This window comes from Marmota monax, unplaced genomic scaffold (genome assembly GCF_021218885.2).
Source record: "Marmota monax isolate L192 unplaced genomic scaffold, Marmota_monax_Labrador192_F-V1.1 WCK01_AAM20220418_F8-fsc00017, whole genome shotgun sequence".
Classification (NCBI taxonomy): Eukaryota; Metazoa; Chordata; class Mammalia; order Rodentia; family Sciuridae; genus Marmota; species Marmota monax.
In genome coordinates, this window is record NW_026695241.1 from 25,089,801 (window position 1) to 25,095,800 (window position 6,000).

Here is a 6,000-nt window from a genome sequence, read left to right on the forward strand (position 1 = left end):
GTTCCAGGGACACGTCCATGTTTAGGCCCTTGGATCCGGAAGTTCCTTGGACATCCATGTTTAGACCAGCGGATCCAGATCCAGAAGTGCACGTCCATGTTTAGGCTCTAGGATCTGGAAGTTCCTCAGATGTCCATATTTAGGCCCACAGATCCGGAGGTTCCTCAGATGCACGTCCATGTTTAGGCCCCTGGATCTGGAAGTTCCCCAGGCAACCATGTTTAGGCTTTAGGATCCGGAAGTGCTTCAGGTGTCCATGTTTAGGACCCAGGATCTAGAATGCCTCAGGCATCCATGTTTAGGCCCCCAGATCCGGAAGTTCCTCAGGTGCATGTCCATATTTGGACCCCCGGATCTGGAAGTGCCTTAGGCATCCATGTTTAGGCTCTAGGATCCGGAAGTTCCTCAGGCGCACGTCCATGTTTAAGCCCCCAGATCTGGAAGTCTTCAGGCATCCATGTTTAGGTCCCCAGATCCGGAAGTTCCTGAGGAGCATGCCCATGTTTAAGCCCCAGGATCCAGAAGTTCCTCAGGCATCCATGTTTTGGCTCTAGGATCCGGAAGTGCCTCAGGCGCACGTCCATGTTTAGGCCCATAAGTTATATTTTCTAAATTATGGATGTTTTTTGAAGAATAAATTCAGACTTTTTATGGTATTCTTTTGACTTACTTTTTCCAAGAAAAGAGGCTTAAATACATTAGTTTGTCTTCTGTTTTCCCTTTTGTAATTATGCATATATATGCCCACAACATGTTTAAGAAAATTATTCTGTTACATGGAGGTGAATTAAAAAATATTTGGAAAAAAATATTTAATTTTTAGTTGTAGTTGGACACAAAGGTATTGCACCTTTTTTAAAATTTATTTTTACGTGGTGCTGAGGATAGAACCCAGGGCCTCACACATGCTAGGCTAGTGTTCTACTGCTGAGTCACAACCCCAGCCTCCTCCGCACCCGCCCCCCTGCCCCCGACGAAATTTTAGTCAGCTTTCTGACAGAGAGGTTACGTGATTTGATTCTTGAACTAGATTGTCTGGGTGTAAATTCCAATATCCTAGATGTGTGTGAACTTGGGGAAGTTACTAAATGTCTCTGGTCCTCAGTTTTCTCATCCATAAAGCATGAATAATAATGTTCACATTTTTTAGAACTCTTGAAATCTTTGCAAAGCATTTGGCACTTAGTATCTTACATATGTTAGCATAACTATATAATACACAATTTAAGCAAAAAGCAAAGCAAAACATCAACAACAACAGCAACAACAATAACCACTGCCAAATACCAGTCAGAATTTCTGACTTCAATTATTTGTTTTTTTAGATAACAGTGAAAATTTAGTTTTCTGATCCAGGTCTCCTTTTGCTTTTTCTCTTTATATGAGCTTGGTGATTTAAATTGCAGAATGAAGAGTCCAAAGGGGAGAGTTGAAGATTATTCTTTGATTTTTAAATTTAAATTTATTTTTAACAGATACATAAAAACATAAAACCGTATAGATTAAGGGGTACCATGTAATTTTTTTTTTTTTTTTAGTATGGGGTATTGAAACCAGTGGCACTCCACATCCCCAGCCCTTGTTACTTATTTATTTTTTTTGAGACAAAGTCTTGCAAAATTTCCCAGGCTGGCCTCGAACTTGCTGTCTTCTGCCTCAGCCTCCTGAGTAGCTGTGATTACAGGTGGCATCATTGTTCCCAGTTCATGTGATATTTTTTTATGTGTGTACATTGTGTAATGTTTAAATCAGATTAAAATATCTACCTCAAACACTTGTCATTTCTTTATGGTGAAAATATTCAAAATTCTTTATTCTAGCATTTAAAAATATGTAATACATTATTATGACCCATAGTCACCCTGCTATGCAAGAGCCCACCAGAACTTCTTGTTCCTATCTAACCGTATCTTAATACCCACTGATCAACCTCACCCACTTCTCCACCCCCACTCTCCCTGTATTCTGGTTACCACCATTCTGCTCTCAACTTCTGTGACGTGACCTTTTAAAAAATTCTTTCTATATGGGTGAGATCATGTAGTACTTGTCTTTCTGTGCCTGGCTTATTTTACTTAACAGAATGATCTCTAGTTCCATCCATGTTGTCTCATGCAACAGATTTATTTATTTTTTAAATGGCTAAGCACTATTCCATTGTACACATGCACCATGATGCTTTTTTTTTTTTTTTTTTTTAGTTCACTCATCAGTTCAAAGATCTTAGGTTGTTTCCATCTCTTGACTATGGTGAATAGTGGTGAAATAATGGGAATGTAGACGTCTGTTTGACATATTATTAAAATTTTCTTTGGGAATGTATCAGTAGTGGAATTGCTGGATCATATGTTATCTATTTTTAACTTTTTGAGGAACATTCAGAGTGTTTTCCATAATGACTGTACTAATTATATTCCCACCAATGGTGCACCGGCATTCCCTTTTCTTCACATCCTTGCTAGTGCTTTTCATCTTTAATCTTATTTATTCATTATTTCTGTGGTGCTGGAAAATCAAACCCCTGGCCTCTTGCATGCCAAACAATCATTGTATGACTAAGCTATTCCTGCAGCTTCAGAATTCATCTTTGTTTTGAGACAGGAGTCTTATGATCTTTTTGTTAATAATCCCTCTTATTAGAGTGAGATGATATCTGATTATACTTTGGGTTTGAATTTCAAGATGGAATAGTTTAGTGGGATGGTTAAGATAGCTTATTTAAAGGAAATGGAGCAAGAAATAGCCCTATAGCCACCTCTCCATGCCACATGGTGTAGAAGGTGGTAATAGAGGGAACATTCTTAGAAATTCCAGAAAATGCTGATTCCCAAGCCATCATGACTTGGGCTCTTTTTGCCTAGTTTTCTTGTTGAATTCATTATCATTGATCAAAGGGCAGATTTGGTTGCATTGAAAAACGCCGAACTTCCAGAACTTACATGTACTGCTACGTGGCCAATGTGGGACTTGCATTGTTACTATAACAGCTTTGGAAATCAGGGTAAATTTTAGGAAGAGGGATAGGCTGTCTTTACTAATTCTCTGCACTCATCATAGAAATAAGTACAGAGAATTAGTAAAGAGATACTTTATCATAGTCCTGATATCCAGAGAGCAACACAGAAAACAGTGTTCAATTGATTACAGGGTGATTACTATTATCACTGTCATTGGTAAAAACAAGGTTGAGAAATTAGTCTTTGATCTTTTTAAGTTATAGTTTCTATGCTTTTCCTTGCCTATTGGTGGCCTCTCTCCCTGGTCTCTTACTTCCCCTAACTGTACCTTATACTGCTGCTTAGATTTCACTCAGGCTTCTCCTTCCTGGAAGACCCTGATGTTTCAAATTGTGTGTTCTCAGTTCCTGCACGGAATAAGTGAGTACCATGGTTTACACATGCATTGCACTTTAGAGTTTGCAAAGCTCTTTCACACTATTTTATTTTATTTTCACAATATTTCTGTGAGGTAGGGAGCATTATGAAAAAGTTGGACTTGCTGTTAAGTCATTTTCACAGAGTTTATATGTCAGGTAAGTACCTGAACCAGGGTTTAAACTGAGTTTTCTGATGACGAATCCAGCATTTATTCTATCCCTAAAAGTGCTTTTATTATCTTACCCATTTTAGTAATTCAGAATTACCATTCCCCCAAATGCTAAGCAAGAAACTTCAAGTCCATCCCCTTTCTTCTCTTCCTTTCATATCCCACATGCAATCATTTATCTGTAAAAGAAAATGACTCTGCCTTCACAACATATTCTGAACCTCACAACTTCTCAGCATTGTCTCTCTCTGACTTCTGCAATAGCCTCTTAACCTATATGGGTTTCAATTCTTGCCCCCTCAGCCCATTTTCCTTTCAACAACCAGATTATTTTTTAAAAAAATTTATTTATTTATTCTAATTTATCATATATGACAGCAGAGTGCATTTCAATTCATAGTACACATATAGAGCACAATTTTTCATGTCTCTGGTTGTTCACAAAGTAGAGTCACCATTCATGTCTTCATACATGTACTTGGGGTAATGATGTCCATCTCATTCCACCATCTTTTCTACTAGATTCATTATTTAGAAGTGCTTCTCTCTTTTGCTCAAATACCTCTTTTTTTTAAAAAAATTTTTTATTGTTGGTTGTTCAAAACATTACAAATTTCTTGATATATCATATTTCACACTTTGATTCAAGTGGGTTATGAACTCCCATTTTTACCCCATATACAGATTGCAGAATTACATCAGTTACACATCCATTGATTTACATATTGCCATACTAGTGTCTGTTGTGTTCTGCTGCCTTTCCTATCCTCTACTATCCCCCATCCCCTCCCTTCCCCTCCCCTCCCCTCTTCTCTCTCTACCCCCTCTACTGTCATTCATTTCTCCCCCTTGTATTATTTTTCCCTTTCCCCTCACTTCCTCTTGTATGTACTTTTGTATAACCCTGAGGGTCAAATACCTCTTTTTATCACAATCAAAATAGAAAGTCTTTACCAAGCTCTACAAGATTCTATTTATTATTATCTACATAATATTATATATATTTTCTCTTATAAGTCATCACTTTCCTCTGCCCCCTCCCACTTTTGGTACCAGGGATTGAATCCAGGGCACCCAACTATTGAGCAACATCCCTATTCCTTTTTATGTTTTATTTTTGAGACAGAGTCTTGCTAAGTTGCTGAGGGTCTCACTAAGTTGCTGAGGCTGCCTTGGAACTTATCCTTCTGCCACAGCCTCCTAAGTCCCTGCTATTACAGGCATGCACCACCATGCCAAGCTGTCTTTTCTTGCTCACTGAATGGGCCATTTGCCTTCCCTAGCATGTCTGACATGCATCTCTTGTCTCATGGGCCTGCACTGAATATTCCATTTGTCTAGAATACTTTCCCACCTTATCTCTGCTTTACTTTCAGACCTCTGGTAAAACATCTTAAGAAAGAAATTTTGACAATTTCTCAATCTAATTCTGTTGTCAATGGCCTCCAGCCAATGACCACCAGAAACAAACCTGCAGTCAAACTGAGCTGGGTCCATGTACTCCTTCCAATTACATCACTTCATGGCTAACATGGAAGGCTCAGTAAGCAGAGGATTTTAGAAAGGAATTATAGGATTGGGGCTTGTGTTGGGTGGCAATGAGAAGGATTCAAAGCAGTAGTTTTTTTCCTCTGGAATAAATGCTGTTAGGAAGTGGGGATAATTCTAAATAACTGCTTATCTTGATAACTTTCATTTAGAAGGCAGGAAGAGCAGAGAAGATGAAAATTTTAATTGGTAAAAAAGAAACAATCACTCAAAAAGCCAAGATAGGGGAGTGTCTGACTGTTATGGTTTGGATATGGTTTTAATCTGTGTTCAGATGTGGCTATGAGACAGTCTTGTTTTCTTCTGCTGCATATGGCATAGGGTGGACCTGCCAGATGTTGAGGGTCTGAGAGGTTGTTGTTTTGTGGGAACTCATCATAGCCTAACAATGAATTCTGAACCAACTTCTAGACATCCCAAGGCCTCTGTGATAGAGCCAGGTTTATTTTCTAGTTTTGACAAACTTGTTTTCTAGTTGTCAAGGGCTGATTTTCTTTCACAGTTTTTTTCTACCCTTTTAGCTGAAACCAAGGTAAGGCAGCAGAACGTTAGTCTGTGTTATCTATATAGTCATTGGTGTCAAAATTTTTTAATCAGAAGGTTGTTCAGAGAACGTTGTTTGTCATGGGACCAGGATTAGTCTCTTCTTCCTTTTTGTTGCATGATGCATTGTTTAACCCTTTGCCATGACAGTAGATTTCAATCCCTAGTAACACACACACACACACACACAAAAAAAAAAAATGAATGGTATATATTGGTTAACTGCAACACAAGAAATAAACAGGAACAAAATGGTAATAAGTTATTATAGCGAATCCTATGGACAGGGGCTTAATTGTTCAAACTCAGGAAATAAAAACATAAACCAAAGACCAGCTGATCTTTGTAGAGAGCCAGGAAACC